The 27,884-nt window shown below is 41.1% G+C and overlaps 1 protein-coding gene and 1 non-coding gene across 7 annotated transcripts in view; both read left to right on the top strand.

Annotated features, from left to right (window-relative positions):
• Window positions 1-27,884, top strand: part of PTPRT (protein tyrosine phosphatase receptor type T) — a 736,092-nt gene that overhangs the window by 228,385 nt on the left and 479,823 nt on the right. The gene's annotated exons all lie outside the window — the stretch shown is intronic.
• On the top strand, window positions 17,029-17,225 carry LOC112059498 (U2 spliceosomal RNA). Its single transcript, XR_002888809.2, has one exon. It is a non-coding gene; the product is annotated as a U2 spliceosomal RNA (small nuclear RNA).

Raw genomic sequence — 27,884 nt, 5'->3', positions numbered from 1 at the left:
CTGTTTTGTTCAACAGATGGTGTAACATCAACAACAACAACAAAAAAGGAGATAGTTAATGTCACTGTAGCCATTTACATTGGTTCACCAAGATCCTGCCTCCATATGTGCAGATGAAAAGGAATGCAAAGCATTTGCAAACCGATTCATTACAAGAGTCTGTGGAGCAATATGGCATGGAAAGCCAATCTGGCATGGATAACCGGCGAGACTGCAGACTTTTTAATGCTTAAATGCTTTTCTGTGCAAGTTGTTTCTCTCGGCAGAGAGAATCAATACAGACTGTTCCGACCAGGAAAGATACACATAATTTATTCATCTTTCCAGGTGTGGGCTCCTTCTAGCCAAGGACATCAATGCCTCTATAAAATCTGAAGTGGCTAAGAGCTATGTTTGTTCTTTGCATTCATTGTGATAAGCAGAAGGATGGAAGCCTGGAGGAAGAAGAAAAGCAGCTGTCAGCAGAGAGCATAGAACTAGCAGGAGTATTCAGGTGGCTGAAGCATTTCTAATGCCTTACCACCTGCCTTATGCTACTATATCAGAGTTTTCATCAAGATAGGAGAAAAAAAGCTGGGCCCTTCCAAGTCTCCTTTGAGCTGCATCTGTGGTGCAAACCAGACTTGCATTCCATACCAGCAGAGGGGGCATGATGGCACAGAGCTGGAGGACAGTGTGCTCTGAAGTCTCTGGGGTATGGCTCCAGCCAGTGTAAATTAGAGCAGTCACACACCTCTTCTAATTTACAACAGGGGGCAGTTTGAGCTCAGGATTGAGCATGGTGGAAAAGCAGTTTGGAAATGCCTTTACCTCTCCACATTCACCAAGTATGAACACCGTGCAAGTGAGGATGCAGCCCTAGGTATTGGAGAGGGACCACATTAATATATGACTTGTGTAGGGCAAAATGCTGAGGAACAATCTGGTGTATTGATTTGGTTGGAATAAATGGACTCAAAGAGTTAAAGACCCTATCGCTGTACAGGACTACCCAATTCAACCTGGTTGGGATTTTGGGTATAGAGACTTTGACCTGCTTAGAATCATAGAATATCAGGGTTGGAAGGGACCTCAGGAGGTCATCTAGTCCAACCCCCTGCTCAAAGCAGGACCAAGCACAACTAAATCATCCCAGCCAGGGCTTCGTCAAGCTCGACCTTAAAAACCTCTAAGGAAGGAAATTCTACCACCTCCCTAGGTAACCCATTCTAGTGCTTCACAACCCTTCAAGTGAAAAAGTTTTTCCTAATATCCAACCTAAACCTCCCCCACTGAAACTTGAGACCATTACTCCTTGTTCTGTCATCTGGTACCACTGAGAACAGTCTAGATCCATCCTCTTTGCAACCCCCATTCAGGTAGTTGAAAGCAGCTATCAAATCCCCCCTCATTCTTCTCTGCTGCAGACTAAACAATCCCAGTTCCCTCACCCTCACCTCATAAGTCATGTGCTCCAGCCCCCTAATCATTTTTGTTGCCCTCTGCTGGACTCTTTCCAATTTTTCCACATCCTTCTTGAAGGGTGGGGCCCAAAACTGGATACAGTACTCCAGATGAGGCCTCACCAATGCCGAATAGAGGGGAATGATCACATCCCTCAATACCTACTTATACAGCCCAAAATGCCGTTAGCCTTCTTGGCAACAAGGGCACACTGTTGACTCATATCCAGCTTCTCGTCCACTGTAACCCCTAGGTCCTTTTCTGCAGAACTGCTGCCTAGCCATTCGGTCCCTAGTCTGTAGCAGTGCATGGGATTCTCCCATCCTAAGTGCAGTTCTCTGCACTTGTCCTTGTTGAACCTCATCAGATTTCTTTTGACCCAATCCTCCAATTTGTCTAGGTCCCTCTGTATCCTATCCCTACCCTCCAGCATATCTACTACTCCTCCCAGTTTAGTGTCATCTGCAAACTTGCTGAGGGTGCAGTCCACGCCATCCTCCAGATCATTAAAGATATTGAACAAAAGCAGCCCCAGGACCAACCCTTGGGGCACTCCGTTTGATACCAGCTGCCAACTAGACATGGAGTGTAGCCCCATAACAATTGCCATTAAAATTATTAAAGATACCTTTTAATAAAGATACACCAAAAGAAGAAAACCTGTTAGAGCATTTAAAATGTAAAGTATTAAGTAAGGCTTTTCTTTTAACAATATTCCTTATTCCCTTTAGCTGTAGAATTATGAGAAGGGAAAATCCTCTGTTTGACAATCTTTTAGATAGTATTGACTGAGATTTTTGGGTAAAAAAGAAAGTAAGTTGAGATGGTCAGGAGCTGTTGTTGATTTGTCTTCAAGAAAATGGGATTGGACTTTAACAACAACAAGACAACCACACCCAAGGGGACAAAAAAAATAGCAAAGAGAGAAAATGTAGATTCTGTGTTTGGTGCTGACCCTTACCTGTAGCTTGCTGCTGGAGAAACTTTGCGACCTGGCAAACTTGTACCAACATTGGGCTGTTTAGGGCATTGCTTTTGGAGCCATTTTGGTCAAGGACTCATGGCAGTGTTGTGAAATATGCAGTCTTGGATGGCTAAGCCAGACCGTTTACTGAACAAGGGAAAAAGAAGAGATAAAAAAGAGAAGAGCTCAGGTGGGGTGGGGGAAGACACAAGGGAGGGGGTGACAGCATGAACCCAAGTCTCACATTCTGGGTGCTGTGTGAGACCTAGCCTAAGCCAGCAGAAGTGGTGGTTTCACTGGTTTCCTCTTTCTGATCCAGTGTGGTCAGGATGCCTTTCAATATCAGGATGGATGAAGGATGGATGGTGTTACAGTGGATCCTGAAGTATCAGAAGATGGTGGCAGACATGATGGTGAAGCTCACTCCTTCCACTCAGCTCATCTCTACCATTTTGACCCCTCTCCCCCCGCCGCAGCAACTTTTTTAAAGACCCCAAAAGGGGGTCTTCCCTTCATCGCTCACTCTGATTTCCAACACACCAATTTTGATCCTTTAATTTTTGACTCTGTTCTACTTTTATTTACTAGACATGATTTTAGTACAGTCCTTGGGATATATCAATTAACCTTTTACTTTGGACTAATTCAGTTTTTTTGTCTGTAACTTTTACTGATTTTTATAAACAGTTTTACGTAACTGCTAAATTGGACTTCTGTTACTTTGGACAACTTGGAGCCCAGGCCTCTGTTCAACAAATCCCACATATGATGTTGGAATTGGTGTATTGATATTCCAGTAGCATCCTTGACCAGAATATTCTATTGCTAATCTAAAGCAGCTTTGTTGCCACTATTCCTAACAGCCTTGTTCCCCAAATACGTAAAAATCCCCATAAATACAACAAGACCAACATCTATACCAGGGGTCGGCAACGTTCGGCACGCGGCTCACCAGGGTAAGCACCCTGGCAGGCCGGGCCAGTTTTATTTACCTGCTGACGCGGCAGGTTCAGCCGATCGCGGCCCCCACTGGCCGCGGTTCACCATCCTGGGCCAATGGGGCGGCGAGAAGCGGCGTGGGCGAGCGATGTGCTGACCGCGACTTCCCACCGCCCCCATTGGCCCGGGACGGCGAACCGCGGCCAGTGGGGGCCGCAATCGGCCGAACCTGCCATATCAGCAGGTAAATAAAACTGGCCCGGCCCGCCAGGGTGCTTACCCTGGCGAGCTGCGGGCTGAACGTTGCCGACCCCGATCTATACCTACACAAACCTTCACTGCAGCACATACTTGAAAGACCCCCAATACCAATACTCATACTAATTATGCCTGTAAATTCAACTCTGGGGTAATGTGCTTGGGCAATTCTGACTCTCAAACACTGGTCCTGCCACACAGTCTCCATTATTTAGGGCCCCAGAAATGTACACTGGGTGTAAATGTATATTTAGGGCGACTGTACACTGCATCACCTAGTTTACAGTCAGTGAAGTTCCTGTGTACTTGTTGGATGATTTTAGGTGGAAGAGACAGTGTTGTGTTGTCTGTTCACTTGCTATTTTTAGGGCATTTACTGATAGGGGAAAGGCTGTCCCCTTAAATGATGTACCAGCACAATAAACCATCAGGGAAACATCTCTAACTGCATATCAGAGGAAAGGAAATGCTGAAGTTTATGGGGATCCAGGTGGCCTTCAGACTCTCCGCTCATTTAAAACATGTTACAGCAACAAATTGTCCAGTGCTGCATTTTCAAAAAGGTGGCAAATCTCTCTTAGGAATACCACTCTCTAATTACACATAAGGGATATAAATCCTCATGTCTCAGATGGTACCATTAACCACCTGGCTTTAAGAAGAAACATCTTCCTAAGAGCCATTTATTCTCTGTTTGTTATGAAGTTTCTTGTACTTTCTTTGAGACTATCGGGGATTGGTCATTTCCATTGGTCTAATCTGGTATGGCAATTCCTGTGTTACCACATTAATGTAGGTAGAGTGTAACCTTAGCAGCTTTAAATGGAGTAAAAATAATTCTCACCTGCTCTTAATACTCACCCTGTCTTTTTCTCATATACATTGCATTTAAACCTTTGCAGCTTACAGAAGAATAAAGTTATCAGGGGACTTCCAGGAATGGACACCAATGGTGTGTCCTTCAGCTTTGTGATTTATACATTATAATCTGAGGGACTTGCATTGCTAAAATGACAAGCTTTGTGCCTAATGCATAAAATAGTTTTAACATTTCAGGTAACTAAAAGCTCTGTATCTCAGCTTTCCATGTTTGGAGAAGCCCACAACTCCGCAGATGGGGGTACAAACTCCTACCACATTTAGAAGGTAAGAGTGGAAATTAGAAAGAGAACTATAGGCTCTATTTTTTTCTGCATGAAAACCTGAACACACTTCAGTTTCCCCCTAGAAACAAACAGACGTTTAGTTCACTAGAATGCATTGATTCAAAAATATAAGTTGCGTAATGCATTCTTTCAGAGTGGTCTTTGTGCAATTTATGTCATACATAGTGTCTGTTTTTCAATGTCTTTATTTCCTCCTTTTTTGAATATTTTGTGATCCACTTCTGTTTTGATACCAGATACATGAGTAAAGAAACTGGATATTTGTGTGTGTGTGAACCCTGTAGCTAGAATTTTATAAATCCTTTTAGATTTCCTCTACATTGTAGCCTTACTTTCCTATACAGCACCAGGAATATCAGCGGTATTAAATATTAATATCAGCACAGTTGAGTATAGATTTAGGATTTGATTTTGAAAAATGCACTCTAATTTTGCAAGTGCAAATATGCACTTACAAGTAATTGGTTTATTTTTGCACATATTTTGAGCACAATTGGTGGGATTTTTGCCATCTAATTATCTGATTGTGTATTAATTGGACACACAGCTGAACCCTATCATGCTACATGTGCCCCCAATTAATTGAAGGAACAGAAATGTGGAGACAATTGAACACAGCCTCAATGTTTTGTGCTTGGAAAACTAGAGCTGGGTTGAAGACCCCTGCATAATTGAAATAGAATAGAAGCCATATGTAAAGATCATTCTTGTTCTGCTCTAAATAGCATTTGTCAAAGGCTTTGGGTCAGTGTTGCTAGAACCACAGGAAGTACACCCCTGCAATCAGTTCTGAGTTCCATCCAGCATCAGTGCATGTGCATTGTCTGTCTGGCACTGCAGCATCCTTATGTGGGAAAATAGCTACCAGGGCTATTATATTGATAGGGTGACCACCTGACTGCCTAGATCAGTGGTCCCCAACCTTTTTGTGGCCAGTAGCACATTCATGTTTTCAGAAGAGTGCGGCAAGCGCCAACAATTTTTCAAGGCTTATTTTGCATTTGTACATTAAATAATACGAAAAACATCATATTTAATATTACATAATATATGAATCAAGAGAGAAGCCAGAGAGAAGCCGCGAGGACAGAGAACACCGGTGCCCACAGCCTGAGTTCTTTGTCCCCGTCAGGTACGGGGCCCCGGCTTTTCTCCCTGCTGGGCACTAGGTGGGCCCCGCGCCTGACGGGGACCGAGAACACCGGCGCCCGCAGCCTGCAGCCCCGGAGTTCTGTCCCCGGCAGGCGTGGGGCCGTGGCTTCTCTCCGGCTTAAGCTGAGGCCCCGCGCCTGCCAGGGACTGAGAACACCGGCTCCCACACCCTGCAGCCCCGGAGTTCTCTGTCCCCGGCAGGTGTGGGGCCGCAGCTTCTCTCCCCTGCTGGGCACTAGGCGGGCCCCGCGCCTGCCGGGAACAGAGAACACCGCGCCCGCAGCCTGAGTTCTCTGTCCCCATCAGGCGCGGGGCCGTGGCTTCTTTCCCCTGCTGGGCACTAGGCGGGCACACATAGATGCCCCGGCGGGTGCCATGGCGCCAACGGGCACCGCATTGGGGACCACTGGCCTAGATATTTATTCTACCTCTTTGTGAAATGTGGTGGAGCTTTCCAATTAGTGGTACCTGTGTTTTCCGGGCTTCCTGAATGTTTGATTTCTAACATTGATATATTTATGAAGTGGACCCATCATCCTTTTGGGTTCCTAAAGCAGATAAACAGCAGTTGGGTTGAGGAAATGTGTTTTACATTGAACAAATACTAAGTGGAAGTATGTAGGAGAAACTAAGTACTCTAATGACCCAGATAATTCAGATAAGATTGAGGATATACCACTTGGTAGAAATCTGGGTCTTGCATAGTAATTTGATGGGCAAACTGCTGCATGCGGAGTCTAAACCATTCTGCAAACAATATATCTGTACTCTGCTGTTCCTCCAAATTAGTCCCCCTGATATTAGCTGTGAGACTGGAGAATAAAAACAGTTTAACGGGAAAAATGACCTCTGGCTTTGTTCAGTTCCTGAACATTGTGCTAACTAAAAAGTCTGCATGGCTGCTTAAAATAAAATTGTTCTAATGCTGGATCTGAAATTTGTAGGAAGAGATTAGAATATCATAAAAAGTCTGGAGAGATCTGGGAAAATCTTTTTTGGTGTTGTATTTAGAGTGTACAACACTTTAAGACCAAGTCTAATAAGGAAGTCCATGTTGAAAATACAACCCCAGTGAATGTTACCAGCCTTTTTAGTGGAATATTCTGAGCTTTTGCCATACCAAGAAGAAGCATAATTGGATGTGCTTTAAGCATGAACCGCAAGCAGCAAGTGTTTAAAATGGAACGATGCATTTTAAATGGACTGCCTGTAGGTTTGGAAATTGGATTCTTCCTCACAGTATAAGGAGGCAAATTTACAAAGTAAATTGTGAAAAGGAGCGTGCTCAAATTCCATCCCTCCAGTGGCTTGTATCATGATGCCCCATATGGCAAAAGTCATAAACGAAATGAAGGGAGAAGAGCTTTGGTTTTTTAAATGTAAAAATTACATTTATATCTACAACCAACAGTGATCCACCCTGGGTAAATCCCCTACCCAACCACTGATAATGTTGTGTTTTTATAGAGCCATTCACGGGTTATGATTTAGAACATTAATATTTCAATTATAGTAGACAAAGCATCTCTCAGCATGTTGCATAAAATATTTCTGAGTGTATTCTGAACAATGTAGCTGATTGCTCACAGAAAGGGAATTTTTCATCCATACACAGAACATCATTGCCTGGTTAGCTATGGGTATTATATTTGGTTTATTTTATCCACCTTCCTGGGAAGTACAAAGGATCAATGACCTGGTTCAGGGAGCAGGTTCCTTGTTCCTATGTATGGCAGTGCAGCCTGACACTTCATAAAATAACTCTATTAATTGAAGATAGCATATGTTTCCTTATGTGGTCTTTGTAGGAAGCATTTGAATTGTCCCAAACGCTGGATTGTGTCACCACTGAATCTGACAGGCTGATTGTTAAGGTGGATGTGATACAGCATCCTATTATTATTATCCACTCACATTCATTTAGGGACTGTGTGATGGGTGAGGTGGAATAAAGGAGTTATCACAATCAATCTGGAATGATTGCATTTCTCAAGGGCCAAAGCCATGAATGAGCTATGCAGGATATCCCAAACCATTGCCTATAAAGCGTTTAAGAAACAACACTTTTCCATATTCTCAATGTGCCACAGATGCTGCAAGGATTGGCGGGGGACAACAAAACAAAACATCACCTTTAGCAATTGTTTAGGTTTAAATTTTCTAATTTGGGGTTTATTATACATTCCTCCACCTGTTAAACCAGGTTCCTTATCCCCCCAGCAATTCTGGTGCTGACAGCAAGGATCCTGGCCCTAATGTGATGATGTAGCTGGAGCTTTGTTATTAGCAATTAACAAACACGATAAAGTGGCCACCATTTAAAAGGTCAACACCAGTCTTTTTAGAATCCTCAGTTAGTTCTCTAAATTGTGTGGATAACAAGAAACACTTGGGTGGACAATCTATGGTTATACAATGGCTAACTCTTTACTGGTGACCAATCTACATGTATCTCTAACCAATTGCTGATCAATAAAATGATTTGAAATGAATGTATTTAATTGACAGACACTAGCTACATCATGAAATCTAATTGTCTCAAATATACATTCCATTCTCATCATTTCCTCTGACTTCTTGTCTCCAAGGCTGCCCTGTTGCATGTGATCAGAAAATGAAAGCAGTGCTCAGTCTGGCTTAAGATATGGATGTGGGACATTCTGAGCTGCTTTCCCTATGCAAAGGTGGTTCAGGTTAAAGTAACCTGCTGATGCTAGTGTTACCTATCTTCTGTGGAGAGCAGGAAATATTGCTGAACAGAGATATTTGACAAACGCTTTAAAGATTTTGGTTTTTTAATCTGAATTTTGCTGGATAGCTTTTGCATGAAGAAGTCTCAAGGCTATAATTACTCTGGGGAAATATCAGCAAATCCATCTGTATGATTTACATTTTTTAATAAAAAAGCTATATTTGAACTATATTATACTTACAAGTTGGGTATCTTTTTTTGTTTAATATTTGGTTTGAAATGGAGAGGACAACTTTGAAATGGTAAAGGAACTAATGTCATCAATTTACACATTCCATCAGCAACAGTAGAGGTAGGATATTAAAGAAACCAGCCTCCCTTCACATGTAGAGAGCATGTGATCTCAGTGTAAATCTGGAGTAACTCCACTGAGGTCCAGTGATTCCAGAACTCTTGTATTGTAGAACTGATTAATGAAATTGCTTTTAATTGTTTACTTTATTAATGTAACTTCATAAGTAAAGTTTTATGAATGAAACAATATTCATTCATAAAACCGGTAACCCCAATAACTGGCTAATTAACAATTAAAATGCTTGTTAAGAGCCATAGCTGTTCAGTCAGCTGCCTTTGTATGTTTTACTATCAATCCAATTCCTGCTTAAATCACTAAGACTTGCACTGTTTCAGTATTGTAACTTCTGTTCACCATTTATTACACTTGCCTACAGTTTCAGAGTAACAGCCGTGTTAGTCTGTATCCGCAAAAAGAAGAACAGGAGTACTTGTGGCACCTTAGAGACTAACAAATTTATTAGAGCATAAGCTTTCGTGGACTACAGCCCACTTCTTCGGATGCATATAGAATGGAACATATAATGAGGAGATATATATACACACATACAGAGAGCATAAACAGGTGGGAGTTGTCTTACCAACTCTGAGAGGCCAATTAATTAAGAGAAAAAAAAAAAAAAAAAACTTTTGAAGTGATAATCAAGCTAGCCGAGTACAGACAGTGTGATAAGAAGTGTGAGAGTACTTACAAGAGGAGATAGTCAATGTTTGTAATGGCTCAGCCATTCCCAGTCCTTATTCAAACCGGAGTTGATTGTGTCTAGTTTGCATATCAATTCTAGCTCTGCAGTCTCTCTTTGGAGTCTGTTTTTGAAGTTTTTCTGTTGTAATATAGCCACCCGCAGGTCTGTCACTGAATGACCAGACAGGTTAAAGTGTTCTCCCACTGGTTTTTGAGTATTTTGATTCCTGATGTCAGATTTGTGTCCATTAATTCTTTTGCGTAGAGACTGTCCGGTTTGGCCAATGTACATGGCAGAGGGGCATTGCTGGCACATGATGGCATATATCACATTGGTAGATGTGCAGGTGAACGAGCCCCTGATGGTATGGCTGATGTGATTAGGTCCTATGATGATGTCACTTGAATAGATATGTGGACAGAGTTGGCATCGGGGTTTGTTACAAGGATAGGTTCCTGGGTTAGTGGTTTTGTTCAGTGATGTGTGGTTGCTGGTGAGTATTTGCTTTAGGTTGGGGGGTTGTCTGTAAGCGAGGACAGGTCTGTCTCCCAAGATCTGTGAGAGTAAAGGATCATCTTTCAGGATAGGTTGTAGATCTCTGATGATGCGCTGGAGAGGTTTTAGTTGGGGGCTGAAGGTGACAGCTAGTGGTGTTCTGTTATTTTCTTTGTTGGGCCTGTCTTGTAGGAGGTGACTTCTGGGTACTCGTCTGGCTCTGTCAATCTGTTTTTTCACTTCAGCAGGTGGGTATTGTAGTTTTAAGAATGCTTGATAGAGATCTTGTAGGTGCTTGTCTCTATCCGAGGGATTGGAGCAAATGCGGTTATATCTTAGAGCTTGGCTGTAGACAATGGATCGTGTGGTGTGTCCTGGATGGAAGCTGGAGGCATGTAGGTAAGTGTAGCGGTCAGTAGGTTTCCGGTATAGGGTGGTATTGATGTGACCATCGCTTATTAGCACAGTAGTGTCCAGGAAATGGACCGCTTGTGTGGATTGATCTAGGCTGAGGTTGATGGTGGGATGGAAATTATTGAAATCATGGTGAAATTCCTCAAGGGCTTCTTTTCCATGGGTCCAGATGATGAAGATGTCATCAATGTAGCGCAAGTAGAGTAGGGGCGTTAGGGGACGAGAGCTAAGGAAGCGTTGTTCTAAGTCAGCCATAAAAATGTTGGCATATTGTGGGGCCATGCGGGTACCCATAGCAGTGCCGCTGACTTGAAGGTATATATTGTCCCCAAATGTGAAATAGTTGTGGGTGAGGACAAAATCACAAAGTTCAGCCACCAGGTTAGCTGTGACATTATCAGGGATACTGTTCCTGATAGCTTGTAGTCCATCTTTGTGTGGAATATTGGTGTAGAGGGCTTCTACGTCCATAGTGGCCAGGATGGTGTTTTCTGGAAGATCACCGATGGATTGTAGTTTCCTCAGGAAGTCAGTGGTGTCTCGAAGATAGCTGGGAGTGCTGGTAGCGTAGGGTCTTAGGACAGAGTCTACATAACCAGACAAGCCTGATGTTAGGGTGCCAATGCCTGAGATGATGGGGCGTCCAGGATATCCAGGTTTATGGATCTTGGGTAGCAAATAGAATACCCCTGGTCGGGGTTCTAGGCATGTGTCTGTACGGATTTGTTCCTGTGCTTTGTCAGGGAGTTTTTTTAGCAGATGGTGTAGTTTCTTTAGGTAATCCTCAGTGGGATCAGAGGATAATGGCCTGTAGAATGTGGTGTTAGAGAGCTGTCTAGCAGCCTCCTGGTCATATTCCAATTTATTCATGATGACGACAGCACCTCCTTTGTCAGCCTTTTTGATTATGATGTCAGGGTTGTTTCTGAGGCTGTAGATGGCGTTGTGTTCAGCATGGCTGAGGTTATGTGGCAAGTGATGTTGCTTTTCCACAATTTCAGCCTTTGCACGTCGACGGAAGCAATCTATGTAGAAATCCAGTCTGTTGTTTCAACCGTCCGGAGGAGTCCATGCAGAATCCTTTTTTTTGTAGTGCTGGTAGGGAGGATTCTGTGGGTTAGTATGCTGTTCAGAGGTATGTTGGAAATATTCTTTGAGTCGGAGACGTCGAAAGTAGGATTCTAGGTCACCGCAGAACTGTATCATATTCATGGGTCTGGAGGGACAAAAGGAGAGGCCCCGAGATAGGACAGACTCTTCTGCTGGGCTAAGAGTATAGCTGGAAAGATTAACAATATTGCTGGGTGGGTTAAGGGAACTACTGTTGTGGCTGCTTGTGGCATGTAGCAGTTTAGATAGTTTAGTGTCCTTTTTCCTTTGTAGAGAGGCAAAGTTTGTCTTGTAAATGGCTTGTCTAGTTTTTGTAAAGTCTATCCATGAGGAAGTTTGTGTGGAAGGTTGGTTTCTTATGAGAGTATCCAGTTCTGAGAGCTCATTCTTAATCTTTCCCTGTTTGCTGTATAGGATGCTGATCAGGTGGTTTCGCAGTTTCTTTGAGAGTGTACAACAGAAAAACTTCAAAAACAGACTCCAAAGAGAGACTGCAGAGCTAGAATTGATATGCAAACTAGACACAATCAACTCCGGTTTGAATAAGGACTGGGAATGGCTGAGCCATTACAAACATTGACTATCTCCCCTTGTAAGTACTCTCACACTTCTTATCACACTGTCTGTACTCGGCTAGCTTGATTATCACTTCAAAAGTTTTTTTTTTTTTTTTTTTTTCTCTTAATTAATTGGCCTCTCAGAGTTGGTAAGACAACTCCCACCTGTTTATGCTCTCTGTATGTGTGTATATATATCTCCTCATTATATGTTCCATTCTATATGCATCCGAAGAAGTGGGCTGTAGTCCACGAAAGCTTATGCTCTAATAAATTTGTTAGTCTCTAAGGTGCCACAAGTACTCCTGTTCTTCTACTTGCCTACAGTGTAACTTCTGTTCACTGTTTGCCATATTGTAATTCAAACCCCATTTTAAAACGCTTACTCCGTTTTGTAAGGGCTTGCTGCAACCTTCATTTTTGCAAACCCTGCTGTAACCTTATTAGTTTAGTTTAGATGTGTGAATGAGGTATGTATGGATGATAGAATCAACCTCCAGCCCCAACCTGTCCTGATTAAATAAAGTTCAAACACCAAAGACTGAAAATGCAGACAAGAGCCCTAACAAAGTAAGAAGAATCCACCCTAAAAAGAAAGAAGAACAGGAGGACTTGTGGCACCTTAGAGACTAACAAATTTATTAGAGCATAAGCTTTCGTGGACTACAGCCCACTTCTTCGGATGCATATAGAATGGAACATATATTGAGGAGATATATATACACACATACAGAGAGCATAAACAGGTGGGAGTTGTCTTACCACCTCTGAGAGGCCAATTAATTAATAAAAAAAAAACTTTTGAAGTGATAATCAAGCTAGCCCAGTACAGACAGACAGTTAGATAACAAGTGTGAGAATACTTACAAGGGGAGACAGATTCAATGTCTGTAATGGCTCAGCCATTCCCAGTCCTTATTCAAACCGGAGTTGATTGTGTCTAGTTTGCATATCAATTCTAGCTCAGCAGTTTCTCGTTGGAGTCTGTTTTTGAAGTTTTTCTGTTGTAATATAGCCACCCGCAGGTCTGTCACTGAATGACCAGACAGGTTAAAGTGTTCTCCCACTGGTTTTTGAGTATTTTGATTCCTGATGTCAGATTTGTGTCCATTAATTCTTTTGCGTAGAGACTGTCCGGTTTGGCCAATGTACATGGCAGACATTGAATCTGTCTCCCCTTGTAAGTATTCTCACACTTGTTATCTAACTGTCTGTCTGTACTGGGCTAGCTTGATTATCACTTCAAAAGTTTTTTTTCTATTAATTAATTGGCCTCTCAGAGGTGGTAAGACAACTCCCACCTGTTTATGCTCTCTGTATGTGTGTATATATATCTCCTCAATATATGTTCCATTCTATATGCATCCGAAGAAGTGGGCTGTAGTCCACGAAAGCTTATGCTCTAATAAATTTGTTAGTCTCTAAGGTGCCACAAGTCCTCCTGTTCTTCTTTTTGCGGATACAGACTAACACGGCTGCTACTCTGAAACCTAAAAAGAAAAGGTACAATAGAAGGAAGATCAAAGCCCGGTCCAAGGCTGAAAGTCATGTCTGCAATTGACGGGTGATCAATCACCAAACCTGAAGGCAGCGTGACACAGCAAGACCTATAGACTCTGGATTCAAACTAAAGCCTACAAAAAGGATGGGTGAGATGGAAAACTTTGGAGGAGGGTAACATTCTGCTGCCAACATGGAAGGGCATCAGTGCATGCCCAACAGAGACCCAGCTCGTCCTTGTGCCCAGCTTTCCTGGCCAGTTAGCCGCCACAAGCTACGAACCCAAGCTGCAAACTCAAGCCACAGACTCAAGCAGGACTGGTAACTATGCAGCAGCTGCAGAACATCTGATGGATGTGTGTGTGTGTGAATGTGTGTGTGTGTGTATAGGTATTAGGTATAATGTGTGTGTATAAGGATTAAGATATTAGTTATTGGTCATAAATCAAATTATCATAATAAATGTGGCATCTTTATCTTGTCCCCTTTAATAAGATCCTGCTAGTTTTTATTGGTATAACAGTATCTCCAAAACTGGACCGGAAACCTTGTAAACAGTATCAGAGGGGTAGCCGTGTTAGTCTGGATCGGTAAAAAGCAAGAAAGAATCCTGAGGCACCTTAAAGACTAACAGATGTATTGGAGCATAAGCTTTCGTGAGTGAATACCCACTTCGTCAGACACATGTAAACAGGATACCCAATTTTCTGCTTCCACTTCTAGCTGGGACCCAAAATGAAAAGCCAAACAAAATCTTTCCCAACTTGTCAGAGCCCCGATCAGTTGTTTGAATAGGGTTCCAGAAGTGGACAAATATTCAAGATTGGGGAGGTGGGACTTAATTGGGATTAATGATAGATTATTTGTTCCCCTGCTGTCAAATTTACAATAATATATTATACGAGAGCCTAACTCCAAAATCTGGGTCAGAATATCTTTGACCATGGGAGCTGTCTGCAATGCAGACGTGGATTTCACAGGTAGCTTCTGATTTTTTATAACAGGATAACAAAACTCTAGATTTGAAAACTTTTAAGGGGAGTTGAAATCTGAATCCCAGTCTAGACTTTACCACTAACGCTTATCTGTAACACAAGCGTATGAGTAAATGGAAAGATTGCTGCCAGACATTCAGAAAGTTAGTCATGGTCTACGTGAATTATTAATGTTTTCTAATTAATCAGAAACAAAACATATCAAATGAACACTAGTTTATTTGAAGAATGTAAAGGATGTGTTTTACTCAAATATAGTTAATCCTGGTGGGGAACACTTGGATTTCTCTCATTTGGCATCGCTCTGGAACTAATGGGAACGTTATTAGTTGGTTTCAATGAGAGCAGGAGCAGGCTCCGAGAAAGCCGTTCCCTGTGAATATTTTAGATTGAGCTCATTCTACTCAAACTGTTTATGAACTTGTCTCAAATTCAGCATCTCATAAAATAATGGGGAAAAGTCTGACAAAATGATTTCTTTCCTTGGGATACCCCACTGCCCATTCCTTTTTGAATCTGTCATAATTCTGATTCCAAAAACACCACTGAAGTTCTTGAGTTTACCTGTTAGCCATCTTTCATTCTTAACTTTAATTACCTCAAAACCCCACTCAAGTATTCTGTAGTTTAAATTGTTACGAAACATCATAGTTGGAATTATAATGTTTATGCCAGAGCATACAATGAATCTGCATCATCAAATATTCTTTATCTGATTGTGATTAAAATGTATAACCTCCAAAAGATGTCTAATAAGTGTTTGTTAAACTACCATGGATTTTAATGCAGATAATTAGTGGATTAAAAATGAGGTAAGTGTCTAGACAGCGAGTGTCTTACCACTGGCTTCAGTGGAGGTGGATTTGGGCCTGTGTGACATTATTGACATAATCTGGGACCATATAGAACATGGTTGCAACCTGTAGTGGCACCAAATCTTGTATAAAGGGGGTCAAATGAGGTGTCTAAGACAAGGTTATGGTTTGCTGGTTATGATTATGCTGTCTATATGTGTGTATCAATTTTGTAGTTGACGTTATGAATATTGGCTCTATACTGTCTGTATTTCAAACTTATGCTATGCTTCTGGGAGACATCCCAGACAAGTTGGTGTTAGCTCTGCCTACCCTGCTTGCTGGCCCATTAAGGACCATCAGCTATACAATTGACCCATTGAGAGAAGGCAGATACGCCTTGCAACTCAGCAAAGTATGCAGGGACTGGCCCATGTGACTCCAGATTCCATTTTGCTGTAATTTTCCACAGTAAGGACAAAGAGGTGTTCTTACAACTGGAAAAGACTATAAAAGGCTGATGCCTCATCTCCATCTTGTCTTCAATCCTGCTTCTTACCTCTGGAGGGACTTTGCTACAAACGGAAGCTCTACACAAAGACTGAATGACCCATCCCAGATGGGGATGCACTCCAGAGACTTGAGTTGAACCTGCAGTTTATTCTATCACTGCTACAAGCCTGAATCAAGAACTTTGCCATTACAGTATGTAATTGATTCCATTTAACCAATTCTAGCTCTCATCTATATCTTTTTCCTTTTATGAATAAACCTTTAGATTTTAGATTCTAAAGGATTGGCAACAGCGTGATTTGTGGGTAAGATCTGATTTGTATATTGACCTGGGTCTGGGGCTTAGTCCTTCGGGATCGAGAGAACCTTCTTTTTCTTTTATTGGGGTATTGGTTTTCATAACCATTTGTCCCCATAACTAGTGGCACTGGTGGTGGTACTGGGAAAATGGAGTGTCTAAGGAAATTGCTTGTGTGACTTGTGGTTAGCCAGTGGGGTAAGACGAAAGTCTTCATTGTCTGGCTGGTTTAGTTTGCCTTAAAGGTGAAAAAACTCCAGCCTTGGGCTGTGACTGCCCTGTTTTAGCAATTTGTCCTGAATTGGCACTCTCAGTTGGGTCCCGCCAGAACCAGCATCGTTACAGCCTGCACAATAACTGTGACCAGGGTACCAGGGGTCACACTGAAATTGCTCAATTAGGACAAACTGCAAAGAATGGGGCAGACAATCCCCAGAACTGATGGTTATTCTAATACTTAAATCCCACCAAGTTAGTGACAAAACAGCTTCTACAATACCTTACTGCAAAAAGAACAGGAGTACTTGTGGCACCTTAGACACTAACAAATTTATTAGAGCATAAGCTTTCGTGGACTACAGCCCACTTCCTGGCTCTCCGAGCTCTGGTCAAGTGTAGGTAGTCTCTTGGTCCATCCAAGGCCATGATCAAGTGTCTTGATGTTTTTGGTCTTTTGGCCTTGAGATGAAAACCTTGTCTTTGCTTCTGGGACCTTGAAGTGAAAAAAATTCTCTAAGTTATGTCTGTTCTTATCAGTTTAATATCTGATAAGTCCTTTATTTGAGGACTGTATATTAAATTGATTTTTGAAACAGGGGGATGGAATAGGAGCTTGCTCTGTCTACCCCATGCATTGACCTGGTATTGCAGTGTCTCCAGGAACGGTGCTCCAAGTCCACGAAAGCTTATGCTCTAATAAATTTGTTAGTCTCTAAGGTGCCACAAGTACTCCTGTTCTTTTTGCGGATACAGACTAACACGGCTGCTACTCTGAATACCTTACTGGTTACACAGAAGCCAAAACACAGTTCCCTTAAAACAACCTAGACTATGGGCCTCCACCAAGACAGCCAAGTCAAATATAATGAGGATTATTGAAAATCTTGTTTATCATATAAAGGGTTCTACCAACTCCAAAAGATTGGACACATTACCCACCAAGTTAATGAATATTCCAAATTTTACCTAAAAACACACTTACAGCCCATCCTTTAGTATCGAATAGTTAAAAGTTTATTTATAAAAAGAAAGAGGCGAGGGTTAAAATTGGTTAAAGGAATCAAATGCATACAATAATTGCAAACATCTTGGATCCAGCTTGAAGCAGTGATGGCATAAAGTGCTAACTGGTTAAGTGTGTGGTTGCTCCCAGTTAATTGGAAGATCCTAAGTCCCTTGGTTAGAATGCTCCCATTAGTATAAGTCCATAGTCCAGAAATCAGAGCAGGAAAGAGACAAAATGGAGAAGTATCCAGGGCCTTTTATAGCTTCTGCCATGTGGAGGGAAACTCATTGTCCCAAACAAAGCCCTTAGCATAGTTTGTGAAAAAGTACAAACACACAAGATGGAGTTTAGTGTCACAGGGTCTAATCACATGCCCTTATATGCTTTGATGAGTCACGGCAACCATACCCATACTCTGGCTAGAACGTCCTCAGGAAGGTCCATCAGGTGTGGATAAGCTTCTTTCATTTTCCATTGTAAGTTAAGTGTTCTTTGATGAGACATTCAACTTGAATAGTCCCTTCACAATGTGTTGGCCAGACTAGAAGCAAGCTGCCTTGTGGGTGTGACCATGAGCAATCACATTTGAAATACAGGTATGTAGCCAATAATCAAAACTCCAGATACAAAAATGATACATGCATACAAATAGGATAATCATATTCAGCAAATCAGAACTTTTCCAAAGACATCTTACATGACATACTTTGTACAAGATTTCTTGCAATTATATAATAGTGGTAGCAACAGTGACTTACATGGTCATATTTTAACTAGATAATGTGACGACAATACAAGGGAATCCACACTATGATGTGAGATTGAGGCCAGGATTAGATGCCTTGTGTGGCTGATCTAGGCAGCACAAGCTTTTTATCCATCTGTGAGCTAAAGAGCCAGAGCTGCATTAGCTGCTTATGTCCTGAAGCTTCATTGAAGGCTGTAGAGAGACCTGCCCCACAAGAGGGACCTCTTGGGAGAGATTTCTTGGCCCATAAAGGGTGACTAATGGGAGTACATTTTGGGGAGCGAGAACTGTATTCTAGCCAAATAAGTGTCATTTGAAATATGGAAATTCAGTCCAAGTGAAGCTGATACAAGGGGATGTAAGGTGAGCTTGAAACTGGGGCTAAGAGGTAATATGAGGAGCAAATGAGACCCAAACATAAGGCACTCCTAAGTATATCGGAAACATGAAACCTGCAAGAGAATTGCTGGGTCAACAGGGCCATCAGGGAATAAGGATCCATGGGCAAGAATATGGATTCTGAAGGAAAGTGAACTGATTTATTTCCATGGTTATTCATCCTTGAGAGTGTTAGTCCTACCCTGGACCTACTCTTTTAAGGCTGTCAGAGTGAGGCACTGTCAGACTGAGGTCTCAGGATGATCTTTAATACGATGATAAAGAACAGCAAGTCACTGGAACCAGATGTTGTATATGTCTGAGTTCTGAAAGAACTTTAAAAGAAGTGGCTGAACTGCTAACAGAGATAAATCATTAATCTGCTGCTAAATGAGAGGATTGGTGGGTAGTAAATGTTGGCCGTAACTTAAAAAAAAAAAAAAAAAAAGTGTGGTCCTGGGAATTGCTAGCCTGTAAATCTTACTTCAGGAGCAGGTAAATTGGTTAAAACACTGTAGTATCATACAATGATATGAAAGACTAACCAGCACAGCTTCTGTAAAAGGAAAATCATGCTTCTCTAATCTACTAAAATTATTTGAATGTCAGTAACATAGTGGATAGAGAACTGATGGATTTATTTGGACTTCTAGAAAGGCTTTGAAGTCCCTTGCAAGAAGCTATTAAACAAAGTAGTCATGGGATGAAAGGTAAAACTCTGTTCAGGATTAGAAACTGCTTAAGAGACAGAAAACAGTCAGACAGCAAGTAGTCAAATTTTAACCTGGCAAAAGATTAACAATTGATTCCATGAAACACCAGCTCCATACTAGAGCTGATGTTTCATACATTAAACAATGATGTGGAAAAGATAATGAGCAGTGAGTTGGCAAATTTTGCAGCTAACGCCAAATTACTTAAGAGAGTTTCTCTGAAGGTCCTCAAAGACTAACATCTAGTGCAATAAACAGCACAAAGGTGTTGATATTGGAAGGAATATGTTGAGCTGCTCATACACTGCTAGGTTCTAAATTAACTGCAGCCACTCAGGAAAAAAGATTTATGTGGACTGCTGAGTGAAAACCTCTGTTCAATGCCCAGTGATGTTCAAAAAACAAACAAAATGTTAGGATTTCTTATAGAGATAGAAAAAATTGGGGATACTTAATTTGAAAAAGTCTGAGGGAACATGATAAAAATAGGCAAAATTAACAGTATAGAGAAGGCAAATTGGGTAAACCTGTTTATGTATCATACTAAAACAAGGGGATAGACCATGGATCTGAAAGGCTACAAATTTAAAGCTAGCTAAAGAAAATACTTTTTCATGGCACATACATAACCCCTTTGGAATTTATTGCTCCCAGTTTTCACTGACTAAATGTAGGTAGCAGGATTCAAGAAAGTAATAGACATGTATGTAGATAGCAATTGGATATATGAATGATAATGGATTTATATGATCATTTACAACTGAATAGATTTTTAAAAATGATAAAAAAGTTAAGGGATATAAATTAATATTTTTAAGGGCTTAAGCCTATTGCTAAATGATTGTTGTTAGCGGGGAAAAAACAAACACGATGGCAACATTGGCTTAGTCTCTTATTTTAAAAAAAAGTGATTTTCCTTATCAGGATGAGGAATTGGTAGCACTGATCAGAGCTGGTAAATATGTGAGCAAGTACTAAGGAAGCGTCTTCCTCTCATGATTTTGCAATGCAAGTAGCCCTGGCCTTAGGGTTACCATATTTTAATTTAAAAAAATGAGGACACTCCACGGGGCCCCAACCCTGCCCCAACTCCGCCCCTTCCCCAAAGTCCCCGCCCCAACTCTGCCCCCTCCCCTGAACGCTCTGCCCCCCTGCGAATCAAATGTTCGCAGGAAGCCTGAAACAGGGAGGCAGCAGGTAAGCTGGGGCTGGGGCGGGGCGCGGTGCGGCCCAGTCCAGTCTGGCCCCCCCGGCCGAGCGGCTCCCTCCAGTGGCCGGCCAGCCCAGGCCAAGAGGCTCTGGCCCCTGCGTCTCCCGCCTGGCTCGGCTCGGGCCCTGGGGCGCTGGCCCTGGTTCCGGCTGAGCGGCTCTGGCCTGCCCTGGCCCCAGCGGCTCCGGCCCCCGGCCGAGCAACACGACCCCTCCCTCCCTATTTTCCCGGACATGTCCGGCTTTTTGGGATTTCCTCCCAGATGGGGATTTGAGGCCCAAAAAGCCAGACATGTCCGGGAAAATCCGGACATATGGTAACCCTACCTGGCCTGCTTTAGCCTCTGCTTTTGCGGCCCTGGGTTGCTTCTCTGAAGAAATTGCTAGTCATGTCATGTTGTGAGGTGGCTTGTTCTACAGACTACTAAAGGTGATGGATGAGAGCTCTGTCTTCCTTGAGCCAAATGCTGTTCTCTGTTACGCTGTTGTAAATTCAGAAAGCACAACTGACTTCAAGGGCGACTGAGATAATGCTTTGGCCCACTTTCACTTTAACGGAGCTCAGCAGAGTTGAGACCCTGATTTGGACACTTTGATGTATAGCACCCCCTCTTCATTTTGAATTTTGGGCCTTTGTGCTGTTCTGTTTAATGTGGTAAAATATCAGTGACCCATAGCTGCAAAATCTGAATCAGATTTAAGAGGTAAAATCTGTTTCCTTTTATGAGACTTGGCCTGCTATAGTTTCCTTTTGCCATGTTTAATACGCTTTCCTGTCACAAACATAAAAGGTAAGAATTCATCCAGTATTTTGTATAAACCATATAAAGTGCTCCAGTATAAGACAGATTTGAGCATTTTGCAAGGGTAAGTGGACTCATAAATGTAACTCCTCAAAATAGCAACAAATATATAAAAATACCTGAGAAATCTGCAATTTTATCATTAAAGTACTCATTCCATTTTAGTCTGACTTTCTAAAGGAGGTCCAATATGTTGACAAGAACTTGGGAACTGAACAAATTGCAGTCCGGCTGTTGTATTTTCCACTGTCACAGGATCTTAAACAAATATAAGGTAAAATTTGCACCACAATCCACCTCTGATAGGCATCCTCTATCACTAATGGCTACTTTTGAGGTATTCCTGTACTTCAGAGTACAAATTATTACAACCTTTATGGATAGTGTCAGGTCTAATCTAGCTGCACAACTTCAGTTTTGAATTTTTTTTATTAAATGTAAAGTCAGTAATAAGGTAACCATGTTTTCCTGGAACTTTGGGAGGAGAGAGAAATTCTAAGAAACACAGTTTGCTCAACAACTAAACATTCCAGTGCACTATCTGACACACCAGCATTGTAGAATTCTGCTAGTGAACAAGAACTTAAAACTGAATTTGAGTACGAATTGCTTATAAACAGTGAATCTTAATAGACTTATTTTCATCATTTAAGTTGCGGAAAATGAAAAAGGGAAGCTCAACAAAACAGTGAGCATAGATTTTTAAAATCAACTTTAACCTCGAAGTATTAAAATAGATTAAGTAATTTGTTTATTTAACAAAATTAACAGTGCCTTTAAAGGCCACTTTTTATTAACTAATTCTTTATAGTTAATGATTTGTCATATAAACTGGATGTTACTATAGCATCTTGTCTTTATATTGAGCTCACCACAGCACTTTTTGAGTATTTTGATCTCAGATGTCCTAAAATTTTCACAGTCCGTATTCTGCTGGGTATGTACACAAAGCAATCACTTCACCAACCACTGAAATGCTGCCACTTCTGCTGTCAGCTGGTGTTTTCCACCATGGCACTACACAACAGTTTAGGGCAGGTAATACAGATAACCAAAGGAAATAAGTCACTCTTTTGAATCATCTTTCCAATTAAACATCCAAAAACTTACACATAATTATTATGGAGCTATGGATTGTCAGAAGCTGTGAAAGGAGACTGAGTCAATACATATCCATCTCACTTGTGTCAGCCTACCTTTTATGGCCCAGGTTCAACAAAGCACTTAAATGTGCTAAGCATGTGAATAGCCCACTGACTTTAATGGAACTTGTAATGTCTCTAAAGTTAAGTGTGTGCTTATACGTGTAAGTTCTTTGCAGGATGAGGGCCACAGTTCCAATATTTTGTTTGCTTGATGGTTTCATCACCTGGACAATATTTAAATGTAGTTTTTGTTGTGTGAATTAAAAAAAAAACTATTTAGGCAGCATAAAATATTAAGAAAGTGATTGATAAGGCAAATAAATGTTTACCTACTAGGATCAAATAGCAACAAAACTGCTCAGGACTTTCATGGTTCAGTATGCACTTTATCCTTTTTTAGAGCATCACTAATCTATAAGCTACTAAGCTGTTCTGGTCTATTGGGTAGAAGGAGACTATGTTTTTTTATAATAAGGATACTTTACCTGATAGATTGGAATAGGTCCTTGGCTAATGAAGACATTAGTCTATTATGTAAGCCTCTCTTTAGCACTATATTTATCAATCTGAAGTAAAGACAGTCAAAGTACAGTTCCTTCGTGACCAGGGTATCATTAACTGCACTTAGTGAGTGCAGCAGAGCTTTATTTAAAAGTTCTTCATTGCTGAGATCGGTAGACTTATTGGTCATTCCAGCTACCCATTGGAGCTCTTTCAGTAAACCCCATTCTTATTGCTGTGGTATAGAGGAGAGACTTTCAGTGAAGAGAGAGGGAGAGGGTAAGGACTAGATATATCTGGTGCCTATGGAAACCTTAGCATATGCTGAGTGGTAGCCAGTACTATTAGCTATTTGACTATTGGAAGCTATTCAGAGAATCAGAGAATCGTAAGACTGGAAGGGGCCTTGAGAGGTCTAATTCAGCCCCCTGCACTCAAGGCAGGACTTAGTATTATTGAACCCTCTTCTGAGACTTGTTGGGCTGTAAACTTTGTTTTGCAAATCAAGGAATATGTGTGAGGTGGTGAGTAGGAGGAAGAGTGTTGTCCAAACAAATATTATTCTCAGACATGCTCAGATGCATTAGATCATTTATATGGACAAAGAGGGCAATCCTGTACATGGGCATGCATTCCTGTTGTTGGACAGGGTTGATATGTGCTGATTAGTGACTCACATTGGCTCTGAACCTGCACTGCTGAAGTCAGGGTGGAATTTTTTCATTGACTTTGAGTCAGATATTGTTCAAATTGAAGTCCGACATCCTTGCAGATACTCAGCACCTTTCAGGATTTTGTGTGGTGCAAGTGACATTCACCCCTCGACTGAGGGCCATCACAAGCCATTTTGGGGAGTTTATGAATAGTTGTGGGCTAGCCCTCTCTTCAGCGGTAAACTAAACCCTATATGAATAGATCATCTGCATGAATCCTAATGGAAGCTACACATGTACATTGAGATGAGGCCATTAGTGACATCCTAGGGTATTCACTGAATGGTAGCACACATCAGAGGGCAAGCTCTTCCAGTGCTGAATATCCTAGCTACTTTGCTTCTGCCATCTTTAACTAGGCACCAGAGCTTGCCCACGTGCTTCCTGTTGATATTTCTGCCTTTAAACTTCACTTTTATTTTCTTTAGAGCTACCCTTCAATGTCACTGATAAAATTATTACCATGTTAGACCTTGATATTACACATTTGCCTTACACCACAAATGTCAACCAATAGTGCTGTCTATCCTAGGTAAATACTACTGGAAACACAACCTCTAGTATTGCCTGGATGTTGTAACAGTAAAAGATAAATACTTTTTACTTTTCACTTGAGGATTTCCACACAACTCGCATTTTATTTTAGTAAGGCTCAGAACTCTCTCCATGTGAGGTAGAGCCACAGCTCCATTGTATAGATAAGAAAACTAGGCTATAGAAATGTAGGGCCTGATCCAGACAGGCTCATGTTGTCATGTGTGTCTTAGAGCAGAAAAGCAAGGAAATGTTTTGGAGCACACATCACATAAACCACTTCTTCCAGAAAATCTGTCAATCAAAAAGTGAGTCCGGGTCTCCAGGCTGCAAGTCCTGTGCCTCAACCACACCATTCTGTCATTAAGAATGCCCGTGATTTCGTGCTTTTGGAATGGATAATACCTACTTTGTATTGTCATTGACAATGCTTGGTGTTCCCTTTGGTCACAGTAAGTCATTCCCATCTGTGGAAAGCCTTTGAGAACATCCACATGCTGGATCACAGGAAATCTGTCAAACTGACTTATCTGAATACACATCCTCTTTTGTGTCCCATTGTACACTTCTAGCTAGTGACAGTAATGCTTGTTCTTTCTGTCTGGTTATTCTTGCCCATGGTGCCGACAGACCCCCTGCACTAGACGTTATTTAGTTCAAGACTTAGTGAAGGGAAACTATCAGTTGGATGGAAACCATTGAAAGATGCTGATAATCTAACAGTATCTGCGGGCCACCATTATCCAACCCTTAGAAACCATTTAAAAAAGGAGTATAGTTTAATAATACCTGTGATTTACCACTGTCTAGTCCTGGGATGTCATTGAAAATTTCTGCAGTCAACTATTGCACAAGCAGCAGAATCTACTGAAAAAGTCTATGGCTCACAATTAGGAAACTGTGGGGAAATTTTCATTCCTAGTTCTGGGTATTGCATCCCATAATTCTTTGGGTTTTTATAAGGCAAGAAAGCTGCAGACATTTTTCCCCTCCCAAAGGACACTGGTGTGCAAACTGGAACTGGTACAAATAGTTGTTACAAATTTTGTCTCTTTTTTTTAATTATTTTTTGGCTAACAAATTATGAAATAATCCTTACTTTCTTCAAATATTTAGTTCGGATATCTGGTATTTGTATCATAGGGTTGGTAATTTAAGTAATATGGTATCAATTCCTGCTTCCTGATAGAATTTCTGGAACAGGAAAAAAATGAATAACACTTTTCATGGTATAAATTTACACAAGAATAATTGTTTTCTAAAATTATGATACTCCTTAAATTTCTTGTGTGACTATCTGGAAGTCATCCAAATGAATGAATATGACCCCATGAATCCAAATGAACTGAAGTTGCTGTTTATATGCATGGAAATGTTTGTGACTCTAGTTTTTTTACTACTTGACTAGTTCAATAAAATGCATGCTTGCCAAATAAAACACATGGGCCTGTTTTTGCCCTAACAATTGACAAGGGAATAGTAACTGTAAGAAATGTCTCAAATAACTTTGAATTTCTATGTGCACACCTGTCTTCAGTCCCCTCAGCCAGAAGGGAGCAGATTTCTGAGGATATGCACAAAGGTGCACAAGTTCTAAACTGTTTTTTTACTACACCGTGCGGATTATTTTCATTATCCAATACCATGTGTCATCATGCTCACCATAGACTGTTTTTTAAATGACGATATCGTAACTGTGTGCCCTACTAAGATATGTGCAAACAACATGGCATTTGAAGCGCATACCTAAAAAGGTATGAGTATTTGCCTCAATAACCAGGGCAGGTTAAAATACCTGTTTGGTTTGCTCTGCTTTGGTGTAGAAGAAATGTACTGCAGTTCATACTTTCCTTCACTAGTGTTAACTTCCAGATCATGTCACAAGGTCAATTTGTTTCTCCAGACTTCTTTGTTAGAGGGAAAGAGTAGCTTGGTTTGGATGGTGGGAGAATTTTGATGGGAGGAGGCACAGGTGAAATTTGAGTCCATACTGTTTATCAGGTGTATTGAGAGAAATTCGGGGCCCTACTCCTCCCATTTAATTTTATTTACACAGATGTGACCCATGTTTTGAGCTCAGGGCCACAGTACAGTTGTCCCCCTTTCTCCTCCCCTCTCATCATGGACATTGGCCCAAGTTGTTGCTGTTCAATATTTTTACATATGCCCACATGTTGGGAGGAATGTTTTTCCGAATAACAACCTACATCCCTGTTTCCCTCAACCTTACTCTATTTTTCACATTATCCTCAGCCCCCACATTACAAGCGTGCCCCACTTTCTTGTGTAAAATTACCATCAAATTTTAGAACACACTTTCTCCTATACATATTCCCTTGCAAACCCCAGACATGCATGTTCATTCTCATCTGTTGATAGTGTTGTTATTCCCTATTAGAATATTTAAAATAACTATCTTTCCAAAAATATTTAACTTTCCTATCTAGTTGGACAAACATAGCCCCCTCCCCCCCCAACTTTCTGATCAGATTTGAAATTAGCATTGCTCTTTTTATACCCTACATGCACATCATTGGTGCTAGTGCTGCAGACCTGTTGGCTACTGATGCAGGACAAAACGTTGTATATGTGTAGGTTCTATTTCAAGTGTTTTGTCTTTTAATTTCACATTGTGGTGTGCTTTTTTTGCTCTTTGAAATGGTTTGGGGCAAAACTCTGCCCGGGAGTGTGTGCATAGAGCTTCTGCTGGTGCTATTGGAAGGTACATTCATGTGTTCAGGGATTGAATTTGACCCTACAAAGAACATTAGCCATTGGATTATAATAACTTTAAGGTCAGACTTTGCAGTCAAGCAGTTTGACAGTGTTCCGTTTATTTTGCCCTCATTCTTTAATGACGGCAATATTTTTCACTTCTAAACAGCGTGATTGTACAAAACCAGCAGTGAAATGGCATTAATGGAGGTCTTACTCTGGTGATCACGAGGGGCTGTCAGTGGCTCATTTCTTCAGCTGTCACTTGTCAGAACACACTCATGTAATCTTAATGAACAGTGTGCAAAGCCATTAAAAACTCAATTACTGCTTTCTTTTTACTGCAGACGTGAGAAAATGCAATCATAAAGTGCTGATGTGTAAACACAATAGCCACCATCTGCTACATAGTAGCATTTCAGCTCTGCAAAGAGGATATACGTTGCAGATGCATCAATAATAGGAGGCTTATCAAGGCATCATTATGCACCAAGGGGGGAATTTTTTTTGAATTTTATGGCCAGCTAGAGAGCACTTCATTGTTTAATTCACCAATTTTCAGTGGTATAGTTGTTAACTATGAAACAGTGTTCAGTGTTTATGTTCATTGTCATTCTAGTGGATTTTTTAAAAATCATTTCATTTACCACCTTCCTTTCCTACTTGTTCCTGACTGATCTGAATATAACAGATTCATTTTGTGATTTTTCAGGACACTAGCAGTAACAGTAATATATTGTTTAAGATAACCTGTTGATCAAAGAATACTAAATTAAGTTCAAGCTGGTTTAAGAAACACTCTTGTGTACGATAAGTATGAAAACATGTTCTTTTGCACCACACACAAAACTTTTTCTTGAGCTCTTGGTG

This window comes from Chrysemys picta, chromosome 13 (genome assembly GCF_011386835.1).
Source record: "Chrysemys picta bellii isolate R12L10 chromosome 13, ASM1138683v2, whole genome shotgun sequence".
NCBI lineage: Eukaryota > Metazoa > Chordata > Testudines > Emydidae > Chrysemys > Chrysemys picta.
The sequence above is the reverse complement of the archived record's forward strand: the minus strand, read 5'-3'. Positions and strand labels throughout refer to the sequence as shown.